Source organism: Toxotes jaculatrix, chromosome 10 (genome assembly GCF_017976425.1).
Source record: "Toxotes jaculatrix isolate fToxJac2 chromosome 10, fToxJac2.pri, whole genome shotgun sequence".
NCBI lineage: Eukaryota > Metazoa > Chordata > Actinopteri > Toxotidae > Toxotes > Toxotes jaculatrix.
The window spans coordinates 19,281,664-19,297,676 of NC_054403.1; positions in this window are offsets into that span (position 1 = coordinate 19,281,664).

Here is a 16,013-nt window from a genome sequence, read left to right on the forward strand (position 1 = left end):
TACACCAAAGCTGGCAGATATGTTAATCAGTATTTTCAGGGCTCTCAGGGCTGCAGCTATTCAATTAGAATCAAATGACCAATCATTTTGTCTAAAATAGCAAAAAATTCCCATCACAATTTTCTACTATCCAAGGTGATGTAAAAAATAGTCCCCCAGTTAATAATTCCCCCAGACAACCTGAATGTCCCAACTTTTCATTAACATTATCATTAATCGCTGCATTCAAACGTGGGATTACCCTCAACTGCTAAAAACTTGTCTACTTGTGATACTAATGACAAACTACTGTTAAATCAATTGTGTGACAATTAATGCTAAATATATAAATATCACCTAAACTGATCTTGGTGACAGGACTGTGTCTCCCCTTTAGCTGCTGTGCTAATGTTATGTTTGCTAATGTTACTTTCACAGCCTGACAGAACAAACTGCTGCTGAAAGTGTTGAAGATATTGATGTGATGTGCTCTAAAGTGTAACGAACATTTTCAGACTATTATTTACTATGTCGGAGCATTAGTTAGATGTAAGTAATCAACTGCTACCCAGCTTTGTACAGAGCAGGAAAATTATGTGCCTAATTCAAGATCATTTATTGACCAACAGACTCATTACTGTGCTGGCCTCTTTCAAAAGCCAAAAAGAGGCAATCCTCACCAACCTTTTAAAAATCAAAATGGCACAGAGGCATTCCTCTTTCTAAAGAACCACCTCTGGCTAATCATTGATGTAGAGAAAGCACATGTGCAAGTCTGCCTCTGAAGTGAATGTAGAAAAAAAAAAAACTTGTGACTGCAAACAGAGCCTGGAGCCAGGTAAGAGGCAGGAACAACAGTTTGTGTAATGCACCTCAGCTGTGTTAACACCAGCAGCTCTGCAGTGGTGACGGATCACTGGAGTGGTCAAAAAAACAAAGCCTTCACAAACACAGGATGGGGGGCGGCTAGTATGGGGGTGACATATAGAAAAAGGAGCTAGTGGCTGCATGAGTTACCAAGAATTTCCCCTCATCTGTACAAATGTGGGATTTGTTGTAATTTAGAACTTCCGCTGCACACTTTTAAAACAACAATATGAAAACATGACAATGAGGTTTAGTTAATTTGCACCTTTCCCTGAACTCGAGTCTCTTTTCAATGAGCCAGGACTTCCTTCAGGATTATTTTATACACTGTACAGCTTAGCCACATTAGCTTTAGCTCACAGGCCAGGAACAAAGCGAGTGCACCGGCCCGTAGGCTAATATAATCAGGGTCATAACTTTCCCATCATTAGAACGTTAGCCACTGATGACGGATGGACTTAGGATATAAAGTGTTAGCTTCCTTAAGCCCTTCCTGAAGTGTCCTCTTTTGAGGCCAAAAGGACACTTCCTTTCCTATTAGACAAAGAAATGTTGGCATCCATCTCCCTGCCATTCTTTGTTAATCGTGGTTACGCAGGAATGAAGGTGTGCTGTCAATGTAAAGGTCTGAAGACCCCAGTGAAATCTTTACGGTCACATAAGAGGTAGTAAACAAGCAATTCTCTGGGAATTTATGTGACACTGTAAATCTGTGCAAAGCCACTGTGTTGCTCTGTCAAAACTTTTCACTGAGCAGTGACTTTCTACAGGAATGTCTTCTATTGTTTGGGAGCTTGTAACATTAAAACATCCACATGCCTTCCTACAAGTTATATTTTTAACAACATAGGATGTAAACAGGTTCAAACAAAAATCTAAAGTGTCCAGCTGTCCTTGAAGTTTTCTTTGATAGCCCTATCTTTAACCACACTACATACACAAGTACACATAGCGTGCTCAGAGCCAGGAAGTGAGTGAGCAGATCATACGGGTGTCACCAAAAACGACATGTTTATCAGCAGTGTGCAGGGCACTGATTATCTGATAACACATCCTGGACTTTACAGAGATCGTTGATGAGTTCCATTCAAGATCACGTCAGTAAAGCCCATGAACCAAAAGCATTTAAAGAAACAATTTGCTGCTGATCAGGGGAACCATGCCGTGTCATTATCTTGTTAAGGCCAGTTAAGAGGCCGTGTCTCTGAGGGCTGAGCCGACTCTGTCAGGAAGGCGTCACTTAGCTTCGTGGGCTGCCATGAAACCACAGAGGCGTTAACGGTCCAAACTTCTTTGCCACATGGACACTCAAAGAGACAAACACACACTCAAAGACAGACAGCTACATGAGTCACTTCACTACCCTCAAGGTATTTCCCAGATCTGTCTCAAAGAGGTCAAGTCTGCAGAGAGATGTCGAATGTTTTTGTCTGAGCATGCAGACAATGTTTAGAAAGCTATTATTTAGTGAACAAAATGTACATAAATATCAATATTACCAAATTAATGTTTATATAATTAAGTAGAGACCAAAATTACATGATGCAGTTTTGAAGACATGACAAGCGGTGAATGCTGTCACTACCGCAGGCTGTTGCACCAGCTCTATTTAAGTTTAATTAGCCTGTCAGATCTTAAATTCTACACCTCCCAAAGAAGGTGTAAGTCAGGGGTGTCCAAACTGTTTTTGTTCCAACCAATGAAGAGCACACAGTTTAACCAATCAACTGTCTGAAGACTGAGATCAGTTGATTAAATGAGCCAAGTCTGGTGTGCTGCTGCTTGGTTGGAACAAAAACCTGCAGCCACACCGGCCCTTTGTGGAACAGTTTGGACACCCCTGGTGTAAGTAGTAGTGGTGAGTTTAGTATTAAAATAAGTAGTCAAAACATCACATTTAGTGTTATCTTTACACTCCAACATATGATTAAACTAACATTCAGCTGGTACAACAGGCAGCTGGTTTGCATTTCTCAGGTCTTTCCCCCCAAAATTCTCAAGTTAATCAAGTAGAAAAGGAGCAAAGTTTCATTACTCTGCCTGGAACTTGGCGAGGGAGCGTTATTCTAAAACAAATCAAACAGCAATGATTGAGAAAACAGTGATCAGGTTGTTACTGGATTTCTGTTCCACTTTAAATAGCAAAGAGAAAAACATAACTGATTGCAGTGGGAGCTGGGACTGAGCCATTCAAAGGGAAGACAATGATGTCGTGACACACACTGACCTATAATTGCCGACAGCAGAGTGCTGAGGGGCAGTGATTGGCTGGCTTATAGCACCCTGTGGCCTTAGAGGATGAGAGCCATCATGCAATTGCACAGGATCAGCAAATCACTGTCAGATGCCCACTTGCTAGACCACTCCAAACCAAAGCTATTTTTCCATCAGCATCAGAGGGTTTACAGAAAACAATAAAAGCAAAGTGGTTACAGTAAAACAGAGAGAATCCTTTAGGCGAGTTTCAATAAAAAAGTGAAAAAGTCTTTGAGGAACAAAGCGTGTTAGAAGTGAGAGATGACTTTTTTTTTATCTTTACACAATACTGTACTTTTCCAGTGAAGACAGTCTCGATCGAGTGCATTAAAAAGTAACATAATGCATGAAAAGTAATGGGGCTAAATGAAAGTTGGCTTGAGAGTTTGATTCAGTGAGTTACACATAAAGAAGGTGGTGTTTGCAGATGTCTAATAAGTACATCAGTGCGGAGACAGAGACATCAGTTAGTGAGGAAGCACTTGGGCAATGTCCAGGCTTTTCTAATCTGCCAACACAGATTAGGTGAACTCCATTTAAACCATAATAGCAGATTTCCTTAAATCACTGCCAAAACTCCACAGTTTAACAAGCTTTTGAAGATGTTCTAGAAAACCATTCCTATTAGCCCGTCAGGCAGTTTCTGATGTCTTAATGCAGGTCAGCTCCCAGACCTGCAGCTGCATAGAGAAAGACAGGCCGGGAGAAGGGAGGGGGGGTGGAATAAACCCAGAATCAGCAGCTCTCCCTCTGCCTGCTTTCTTATCTGCTCGCACAGCCAGCCGAGAAGCACACAGCAACAGCACTCTCAGACACAGCCAAGCTTTCCTGGCATCTCTCCCCTGACTATGGAGAGATGAGTTTGTCCTCCCATCTACACCTCTGTGTGAAGCCCAGCACACATCCAGCGGCAGCAGCAGCAGCAGCCACGAGCACATTTAATTGGCCAGCTGTCTGATTGGTCAGAGCTACAAATTACTTCAGAAGCACCAGACAGCAGTTTTTGGTCAACAACCCATATAGGAGCAAACATTACAACCATACCTAGGAGTGCAAGCATGAGCCATATGCAAATATCAGAGAATTGTCCTTGCCCATACATTCCCACTGGAGCGAATCTGCACTTTCCCATTTCTCCTTCAGGACATTAATTTATTAAAAATTCAACATATGGTAATGCAAAGCTTGTGAGTGAGGCTCGGCTTGCAGGCAAAAGATGCAGTCGAGTCCCCACAGTAAATCAAAGTGATGTCTTATCAACTAATTATCTCCACTGAATTGTTTATCAAACACAAACCCTGAAGACTTTGCTCTCCTTCGCTACTGTGTTTCTGTGTATCTATCTGCACATATAGCTGTGTGAATTGTACAGGTACATTTGCGTGCTTGGGAATTTTGTGTGTGTGTGTGTGTGTTGGTAGGTGACATCCCTGGCTAACATTGCGTGTAAGGATAGTAAACACAGACATCAGCAATATACAAAGCACACTGACCGTGGATGCCACGGGGAGCCACACTGGAGATGAGTCAGGAGAGCTGGAGGGTGGTGGAAATGATCAAGGGCCAGCAGGTCAGTTCTGAAAAGAGCACACATTGCTTTTAGATGAGACACACTCGCAATTTTTAACATATTCTAAGTTATATATGCTAAATGAATTTTACTGTACTAGTCTTACACAACTTTTTTTCCCCCAAACAAGTTTAAGGTTCGCGTGTATTGACAATGAACATCCACAGACACACATATTATGTATGCTGTAACAGTCTGGCATCTGTCTGGCCCTCTCATGTATTATCAACGTGTCTGAGTCACATCCACTCAGAGCAGATTAGCCTTGAGCACAAAGAGATCCAAATAAAGAAATGAATAAAGAAAGAAATTTAACAACACTTATGCACATTCCAAAATACCCAAAGACTGTTCCGACCATGTGGAAAGAATAAAGAAAACAAATCCACTCTGTGATTTAAAAAAATTCACAAATTTGTGAATCTATTTCCTGATCCAAACAAAAATGGTGGCCAGAAATCACATCTCTCCTTCAACATGTTTTTCTGTGTATGTAAATTTATCATAGCTTACAAATAAATAAGTGACCGACATGTACCTAACAAAGACAACACTGGGTCACAGAAACACTTTCTCAGTATTTAACTGCCCTGATATTCCTTTTTTGTTTGTTCTTGAGACATGCTAATGTTTGCTTAAGCAGTAGCAGGTTGACAAGATTTATTAATATAGTTTTGTCTTTGTCCCCCCTCAGAGGCAGACTTAAGTTACTAAAACTCAGGAACTGCAGGCTGTAGTTTAAGCAGGATCCATCTGGTATAGACAGTGACCTCCTTTACACAGCACAGCGAGGTTTGAGCTCTTGAAACAGGAATGTTAAGCTATGGAAAGTTTTGTTTCGCTAATGTAGCTTTTCACAACTTTCCCACATAAAACCAACAAGATTCAGGCTGAAAACACTAAAACTCAGTCATTAAATATGGAGCACAAAAAACGTGAAGAGTCTGGGGGAGATCCCTTGATCATCACCTTTATAAAACTGCTTTTAATCACAGCACAACATATTATTTTACCTATTGTACCATTTGACTTGTATGATATCAGCGGTAACTATTCCAATTATAAAAAAAAATATTTTAATAAAATAATCTTGATGAATCTTAATGGCAGGCACCTTTCTTGTATTTAACATCAATTACTGTACACTCAAATCCAGACTGAAGCACACAGACTTGCAATGCATATGGTTCGAAGTACATCCATGATTTCCCTAAGTTGACGGCAGATGTCAGCATTTTTATGCAGGCCACAAGACATACCATGCATTATACATTAAATACAGAAGGTTATAGATATAATTTTTGCACCATACACCATAACAAACAAAACTTGAGGATAATCATATCAAATGAAACAGACATTTGAATCATTTGAGTGTTGACAGTGGCTGCATATCAGAAAAGAAGGGATTGGAGTTTAGGTACACTACAACACTGTCTGTAGGAGCTACAGAGCACTGACATCAGGCCAGAATGTTCTACATTTCCTGGAGAACATCTTCCTGCAACAGGTAAACATTAGAGGCAAACCCCACAATTCAACCCAAAGCCAACCAATCACCTCTGAGAAAACACAGCGGGGGAAGGCACTGAGGTATCCAGTGTACACACGAACTGATAAGGATGACACTAGATTAGGGATGATTTGACATGACTCAGATCTCAAAAGTTCAGATGTAACTAACCACAAACTATATTTTTAACCACAAACGGGGAAAACCACAAGCAAGTACACAAGAGTATTTCAGGACTCCTCAGACAGTGTGATGAACAAAAAATGTACAACCATTTGACCATTAAATGCCCAGACATATGTTGTAGCCCAGCAGAGTTGGCCCACACAGGGTCCATCCCTTCAACAGCTTCTCCACTCATGTAAACATGACCTCTGTTAGACTAACAACAGCCTGAAAAATTCTAAAAGTAATCTCAGTCCAGGGGGACTCTAAAACCAGACCAGGCACTCTGAAAATCCCCAAGTATGTGTGCGCCAAACACATGGCTTAGCAGAGATAGAGAGAGAAATTCAGTGGCACATTCTCTGCTTTGGTTTAATGATAAATTATGGGTCTGTGTGGCTCTGAGTGGCTCTGTGTGGCGGGCGGGAGGTGAACACCATGTGTTCCTGTCATCACAAGTTCAAAACCAGCTCATGACCTCTGCTAGACATCATCTGTTTCCTTCCTGAACTTCCTCTCATGTTCCACTGAGTAATATCTAGTGAAGCAGGGGTTTCCTTAACGTCTAATACTGATGTGTTCTTCTTACATTATCCCTACTGATGTCAGCATGCCTTAAAAAGACATCTGCTATCATTCATTTTCATGCCACTGACAAAATATCTCAAGCACAGTAATCCATCACAGAGAAAAGATTAATTTTTTTCAGTCTCTGTTTATAAATTATTCCACTGTGCATGACTTGACTGTTTTCATATTGGTGTGTGTGTTATACTACACTTTTCTCACTGTCAGTCACCTGACAGCCACAGAAAGAAATGGATGTCACCTCCTGGAAATAATCCCTCAAAAACATGTCAGCTCACAAACTTCATTGTCACATTCTTGTCTTCTTATTCTGGGAATTATTGTTCTGTGGTTAATTTCATGCAAGACTAGAAGTTGAAAGATACATACAGCACAGCATTCAAAACCGTGTCTTCTAGAAATTATTTTTTATACTACTAATTTGTTTCCAAACATGTTTTGAAGAAAATGTAATTGCAGCATGGATTATGCTCTGTGCACAGCTGAAAGGAAGAAAAGACTGTGCAAGAAGTGCAGGACTTTGACACCAAAAACCAAGGTTTAAATCCAAAGTTCCTCATGGGGTCAGGGCTTAGACAACAAAAACACTTTGGTTAGAGACAGATTCTGTTTTTTGATTGAGTGTTGTAAAAGTAAACATGTTGTGTATTATGGCTCAAGTCAGTATTTGACTTTTTCAGTATTTAGCAAAGACCACAGTTTTTGCTAAATACTGTCCATAAATACACTGATCATGTTTTTGTTGCTTCAAGACTTTGCAGATGTAAACATTTATCAAAAAGCCATGCTGGTGGGCTTTGGGGGTTGCAGGCTTGTAAATGCTACTGTCAGTATGCTAATATACAGACACAATGTCAATGTTAGCATGCTAATATTAAGCATACTCACCATTTTAACCATCATAGTTCAGCTTGTTAGCATGCTAACACACGCTAACGTCCGTCTCAGGCTAAAGGAAACGTCATTACTTTCGCTGGTGTTTTGAAAAAAAAAATGAAATTGAAAACAGGCGTAAAACCATAAAAACTAAATGTATTTATGTTACCGGGATAAACTGAAGAGCCGACTCCTTAGCGGCTCTTTTAGACTAATCAAACGCTAAACAAGACTTTTTAGGCACGTTACACTTTACTTTTATTAAATGAAAACGACACCACGCGAATCTGGGGTTACACCATGGTTACGTTACGTAACCTACGTTGTCGCCGTGGTAGCAACTTGTCAATCATAAGGTGTCCCTAAAGCGTACACTGCTTTATTGTCTAATATAGTCGGAATGGGGCCATATTTCCCCAAATGCTTATCATGCTTTATTGAATAAGACTTGAAACTACCGATTGAGATCATAAACTTATTAGGAAAGTGGCTTAATGAATCAAGTGAGAAATAGGGGCGGACAGACAGACATTTCTGTCCAAACAGAGCCATGCTATTAGAGAGCATTATGTTTTCTCCAAATGTGTGCAAGATAGATTTAATTTGTAGAAGGCAGGGTACTCAGCAGGACAGTGTCCCATCAGTGGTCCTGGGTTCAAAGGACAGTCTCTCTGATCTGCTGCTAACAACTATATATTTCGATGCACTTTTCAAACTGTATTAAGAACTTCAGTCCAAACCACATACAGTAAAGTCCAAGCCGCATGTTTGTCTGCTGTGTCTGCTTCAGTGAAAGTAACTTCATGGTTACAGTTTACTAGAAACTCACATTATAATGACCTCAGCCGATGGCAGCTCTCCACAGACCTTTCACCATGTGCCAACAACAGAGCTCAAAAGGCAACAAAAGGGACACCCGAACAAACCTCTGGCTCTTTCACATACCCACCATGTCCTGAAAAACAGTGCAGCTCTGTGCTCAACCTGGATATTTGACAGGTTATTATCCCATTAGATACGCTTCATTTACTGTCCAGATAATATATGAAAGCACAAGCCAACCACAACTGAGGCTCAGAGATAGAGATCGGCTGCTCCTGGCTGTGGATTTAACCAACCAGTGTTTGTTTTTCAGCCTATTAATGGTCACTTATAACTTGTCTGAATGGTTTTGTATCAATAGACAGTAGAAATTATTTTCTGTTTAGGGTTACAAAAATAGTTCATGTATTTATCAGACTGTTGTTCCTTTGATTATGGGGCTTATTACATTAAGTATCTATTAGTGATTCAAAAAGATTTTTTCCTCAGCTCTGCCCAACAAAGACTAACTACTTTAGTTATCTTTGGAAAGTTAATGCTCTTGACAAGAATTTACAGTACATTTTCATATGACCTAAGTTATGTTCATCATTATTGCTGTGCAACAAACAGTGACCCTGTGTACCAGAAATATTTTTAGCACAAGAAATACTCAGTTGCACTACTTACATAGTTAATGGTGTTTGGCCATAAATCATATTGTCATGAATCATTTTTAAACATCTTTAAATGAGGCCACTGCATGAATACCAGTCACCCTGAGGTCATTTCATTTTCAGCCTGAGTTAAATGTTCCCTATACACTGAATGTTTAGGGAGTCTGTCAGCATCAAGCCAATTGCTCCTTGGTGTAATGCAAGGCATGAGGCGGGAATGTAAAACATGTTAAAGAGTGTGGATGACTCTTGGATGCCATGCATCAACAGATCCCTGAAATGTGTTTGGAAACAACTACAACATGAGGTAAAGACAGAATCCTGAATGTTACACATGAACTTAAAAATGAAAAGAGTCTGTGTGGTGTATCCTATATGAAGTGACATACATCTGCTTGGGGTAGCAGTTTCTAATAAGTCACCCTTTAAGTTGTAACTAATGGCTTTAATAAATCAGTTATTATATGTTTGAAGATCAGTCATGAACCATGGAAAAGAAGAACATTTTGTTCACCAAACTATGATAAACCTCTTGCACTGTTGATTAATAAGTCATTAATAAAGGGTCAGGAGTTTCTTCCTTAATAAGCCATCAAGTCTGTAGTTATAAATGTTACTCAGCTATTAATAATAAATATCAATTATGCATTTGCAAATGTTGAGTTTATTAAATGTTACTAGACTCGATGGGTGAGTGTGTTTCCCACTTTCAAGTAGGCTGACAATAAAAGTTATTTAGTCATGTGCAATGTTAATGAAGTGTTCTTACAGTAATCTAAGTATGATGTAATAAATCTTAACAAGATGATCTGCAGCACTTTGCCAGAGGGTTAGAAGTCAAACTGTCCATTGGACGGGTCTCTGCATGATAAATGAAGAGCTGAAAAGAGGGTAAACCAAGTGTGATGATGGAGGAGGATAAACACCAGCAGCAACCTGACAACAGCTCATTATTTACTGTACAAATATGAGACTGGTATCAATCTTCTTATTTAATTATCAGCCACACAGTGAATAAGCATATTTCCCCAAATGTCAAACTATTCCTTTAATAGCACATTATGTACAGTTCCAACCTACTGCCATCAGATTTCACACATTTATGTCACACATGATGTGCAACACAGTGCCCAAAACACCCTGAAGTCTGCAGAAATATGAGATGTCCTCAGTATAACATGTCACTCTCCCAGTCCACTAAGCAGTAATATGGACCTGCACACAAGCTGGGCCTCTTCTTATATATATATATAAAAACTGCAGTCTTATATATTCCCTCGAGACCTTCCCTTGAATAGGAAGACAGATGTTTATGCAGTTGCCATGGCAAGAGGTGTCCTTTAGTGAGGGAGCAGCGGAGGTGTCGTACGATGCACTTCACCTTTTCGGAGAGTCAGTAGACAGCCCTGGTTATGTCCAAAGATGAAATACCATCCTCTCAACAGGGTGGGCACAATCGTTTGGGAACGAGGTTACGTGCTGCAAAATATAGACAGAATTTATTTTTACACAAATTGCCATTTCACCCCAAAACATCACAGGAGATATTGATAGCTTCTGCACATGATGAAAAGTAAATATTCCCACAAATGAGGAGTGCATCCCACTGAAACAAATACAGTTGAACTTCAGTATTTTTGAGTCTGTGTATTATTGCTTGCATATTAAGGTTTCCTTCTCTGCAAGGTATTGTATATCATAAAACATAATATACACTAAAAATATAGTTTCTCATAGAAATGAATCTAAACACAAACTTGGACTAAGAGGAGGAAACTAGTTTGAATTTCCTTTGTTTCTAAAGTTAGCAGTTCCTGGGATGTATCCATAAAAATTCATAAGGACGTTGTGTGGTCATTTTTAAGGAGGCCATGGCGCTAATTATCAATTAACTGGGTTATTACTCTCTTTTACTTGAGTCAGGCAGCACATATGTGCCGTTATATATATGTAGGATACTTTGATTACTGCTAATAAAAGACCTTTTTTTTGTTCTACCATTCACAAGTAATTTCCTATGAAAGTTGCAATGCATCCAGGTTTATTGTTAATTTCATAATTTCAGGTACTCATATGAGAATAATTAAAAACATATATAATGTTGGTATTGTGCTCAAGGCTACTGGCAAAAAGTAGAAGGAAATGCTGACATGTTGTGCTTGGAGATGGCCAATAAAATCAGGGATTTCAGTGCTATGAAATCTTTGAGGTGCAAATCTGGCGCTTTGTCTGGCCCCTTCTCCAAACATTTGTCTTCATCTTCAGGATGGCTGCTGGCCCTGGCCTCGCTGCCAGCTCCTCACTGCTTGTTTGATGATTAAATACATTCTGATTTGCCGGGCCATGTTGTAAACTTCCTGTGTGGTTGCACCGTCAGGTCTGTGTTCCACACTGCTGCTCCCTAAAGGCCTTGCGTGAACACCATTATTATCCCGGCAAATTAGCCCAGTTAACCCGCCCCTGCTCCAGCTCACTCTTTGTTAACCCCTCATTTTTCACCGTGTCTGGACCGTGGACCAAAGGATTGTAGAAACTGGTTCCCCCTCCCCATCAACCCCTGTCCCGGCAGATCCTAACCCCTGTGAATATTAAACAGCACAGACTGCAGGAATGCCACAGCTAAATTGGCAGCAGATGTTGTTGAGGGGATTTGGTTGTGAAGTGTTTTGTCTGCAAACGGAGCTGTAAAACATCGCAGGCCTGACAGGTTCTCTGGTGAGCCTCTAAGGTGAAACGGCACAAGGGCAATATAGCCCTGTAGCCACTCTTCTGAGGCTCACTGGTGGCTGAAGACTCAACCATCCATTTAATGGTCACTTATGAAGAAAGGTTTGAGGAGACAAGCTGAGCAAAGAGTCTACTTCAAGTTGGAATACAACAAAGAATAGAAGTATTTGAAGAGTCACACCCATTGTAAATAATGTCCTAGAAAATTCCAAGATCAAAATTGGTGGATAACCTACTTAACACCACAAAGTAATCTCAAATTGTGTCCATATGTTGTTGTCCTTTACATGACACTGAACGTTTTTTGTCAAACAAGACAGATTTCAATTTAAAATGTGGAAATCATGTCAACATACATGCAGATTACATTTTAATGTATGCTAAAATATATGTTAAAAAACCAACATGTGATCCAAGAGTGGAAAATGTTGCTTACCGGCCGGTCATGTCAGTTTGAGAGGAAGCAGGCCTGAGATGTCTGGGTGTCTGGGAAAAAGATGAATGACTGGAGCAAAAAGAAAATGATTTCGTAGTTTGTTCCAAATTCTAAACCAGCCATTGCTCCAGGCTACGACTGTCGACATAAACTGTGGCACATGTGATTTCTTACTCCCAGCACAAATTATGATAGTTTGGACTACTGGTGCTCTGGCTCCAAGCCCTCAGAGCCACAGGAAGAGGAATTGGTTGTGGGCTCAAATGAGTAAATGCACGTTAACAAGAATAAATGTTTTCATTGACTCTGAAATTTCACAAGCAAAACAAATAATATATCAATCCCAATATGTGAGCTTTTAAAATGATTTAAAGCTGCACTTATCAATAGTTTTAAATGAACAATGGGTCAGACTATGTGTAATGTGAAAGGTGTTGACTGTGATGATAATTACCACATGACTCTGCAGTTCCCTTCAGCTCTAAGGAGAATTTCAGCTTGTTGTTTTGGTTTTTACAGTCCAAAACAGTTAGTGTAAACCAAATCAGAGAATTTGTCAGATTAATTGATTGATTGATAATGGTCAGTTGATATTATCAGTGTTTACATACTGCACCACTGCCCCAAAGTGGCCAAAAACCCATATAACGCAGAAAAATAATATACATATTTGTCCAAATTTTATCTAAGTATATTGCAATACATTATGTCAAATTATGGGCCCTTCTGGTGGTCTGTAAATGCATGTATGATGTTCTGTGTTCCTCCTTTACTTTAAGAAGAGAGATTGCTGTATATAACATAATTCAATACAATTCAGTCTTGCAATGTATTTATATGGACTCACTGTATTTCAGAGTGTGCCATCCATCAACACAGAAATTCCAGAGAAATAATCACTTTAAGAGCTGGAGTAAGGGGGAAGACCTCGTACAGCAGCTACGTCATATGAGTTTTGTCTAACTGATAAGAAACCATTACAACCAAGACATAAGTTCCTACGTGTAGGATAAGTGCAGGGAGCAGCTCATTCTCTGACAAGGTGAAGCTTAACATGAGAACTGAATTCAAGGGTGGCCAAGATTCACGCAGGCCATCTGCCAAGAATCCAATACAGCAAATGGTTGGAGCCATGTAAGCCCTAAGCTGACAATAAAGTCACTATGCTTAAAAAGATGCTAACATCCTTTAATGGGTATGAAAGCCACTGCAGCAGAATACAAATCCTGGCTGTTTTTTCTTGTGTTCCCTGTAGCCCAGACTTTTATTCGCTTCCATCCAGCACACCCTGTGAAGTTGATTAATTGAACACTTTGGGACAAAAGGGAAACTTTTATCAACTTTGGCCGTGACTAAGCCACTGTGTGGAGTTTGGGGAAATTAAAAAAGGCTGCCTTGCTTTATCTCCTGATCACAAGACAAGGTAGAGAACTGTTTGCCAAGAAATAAACGTATCAGTTCTCATAGATGACGGATCAAGATGAGGAGTCTCGTGTTGGTGGTGTTTGCCACCTGCTTTGGGACAGACATGAGGGGGAGCGTGGGGTAATTGTGGGGTCATGGCTGTCAGCAGTCTCTCAGTTATACAGGCCAAGTGGGACTGCAGATATGAGAAGGGCAGAAACTACAGTGATGACATGATGGGGGACCCGGGGGTTAGACAGTCACACTACCACCATTTTCATTCAGCATTGCAAGGCGTAAAAACTCTGTGTGAAGAGCTGCATGTGTGTGTTTTGTGTGTGTAAACATTCCTTTAAGAAGTTTTCTCTCAGGACTCTGTCTTATGTGATGCTCCCACAGTGGAAGTCTGTCCACGACCCCTATAAAAAGAGAGGGATGCCCACTTCCTGCAACCCTGAGGCATGCCAGTCCTGCCTCAAGGGAGAGGGGCCCCATAATTTATTATTTGTTCCCCTCTTGTTAAGGAAATACTTTCTCAATAGCTCTTTCTCCTTTGTATATTTTCACTGTTCTTATTTTCTCCCTTGATTCAACCCCGTCCTCTCTTATTTATTTGCTTTCTAAACACCAGCTTGGTTCGTTACATCCAAGCTGCCATGAAGAGACTTTAAAAAATTGCTTTTGTCCTCGCTGAAGACAGTGTTTATTTGTCCGAGTGAACCTGCAGGGATAAGAGTATTTTAGGGACACCTATGTGAGCTGAGCCAGGCAAGCTGACCTGGGTTACCATTACCTCAGGCCTTAATCAGATTCCACTGCTTCAGATTGAAGATATGTCGACTGGTGCAATGAGCTCAGATGTCATAATTTGTCAGCCTGGCCCTGCCACTCTTAATGTAAAGACATTCCTGCACCATGTGAAGTTAATGTGCTGTTATGTACACAGCATATGTTGTGCGAAATGGTTTCTTTCAGCACGAGCAAACCATCAGTGAACTGAAAGCTCAAACATTCAACCTCACACCAAAGGGACCAAACTCTCATTTATTCTCAGCAGTGACCTCTTTGTTTGTTGGTGTTGGTCAGGTTTTTGCTGCTTTCTCTCTCCCCTCATCTACAGGAAAAAAAAAAAAAAAGTGGGATGAAAAGGGCAAAGCACTGGCTGACCACTGATCCATGACTCAGCTTTTGAAAATCTCTGCCTTCAAATCAAATTGTCCAGCTTCAAGGGGCGGAGGTGCCACAGTCCTGCCCCGGGCCACTCAATGTCACTGGCCAGCTTTGAGGGGTTAATGCGCATTTTTCTCAGTTGTCAAGGACGTGTGATGGGGGCAAAGGATTACAGAGGAGCACAGGGGTCACCACACTTGCAAATATCAAGAGTCTTTGAAATACTTAATTGTGTTATAAAAGAAGCTGGAAATACCAACTTTCCAAATCCAAACACAAGTCATTAAGCTCCCAAATTTTTGCTTTTATGAGAGAAAGTCTGGATCTCAACACCCTGATAACCTATTTATTCATCCTGTGTTAGTATTTGTTAGGAATTAGGCTATCATGAACTTTGTGACATGTTGTATATTGTATTGTGAGGATTCACTGGTTTGTTCATTGATTTAATGTCATCATGGGAACAAATGTTTTCTATAGATATTGTGATTTCCAATGAATTAATTCACTGGTTCATATTTTTTGAGAAGACTATTTTATATTCAGGCTGTGTTTGATTCACTCTGGTACTGAGAATTAACCATTTTGCTAGAATGAACAGTTAAAAGGTGCCTCACAAATAAACTCACCTTACCAGGTTTTTTTTCATTGGTTATGATGTTGGTAATTCACATGAATGCACATTTCTTCTCTTGATTTGATAGTCCACCACATTTTAGTGGTGGACTAAAGAGGTGCAGCAGCAGAAAAGATAAAATTCGGAAAACTCTTTTAGCAAGACAATTGCTCTCCTTTTTCTTATCTTTTCTTAAGAGATGCAGTGCAGCCCCATGATATCAGGAACACTTTGTGGTCCATTGACTTTTCATTTGAGAGATACAGAGTGGAGCACTAAGGGAAAACAACATCCTCTGGCTCCTCTCCTCTGAGGTCTTGATTGAGCTCTGCAGTCCTGAGAAAACAGACACAGCAGCTTCCTCCTGA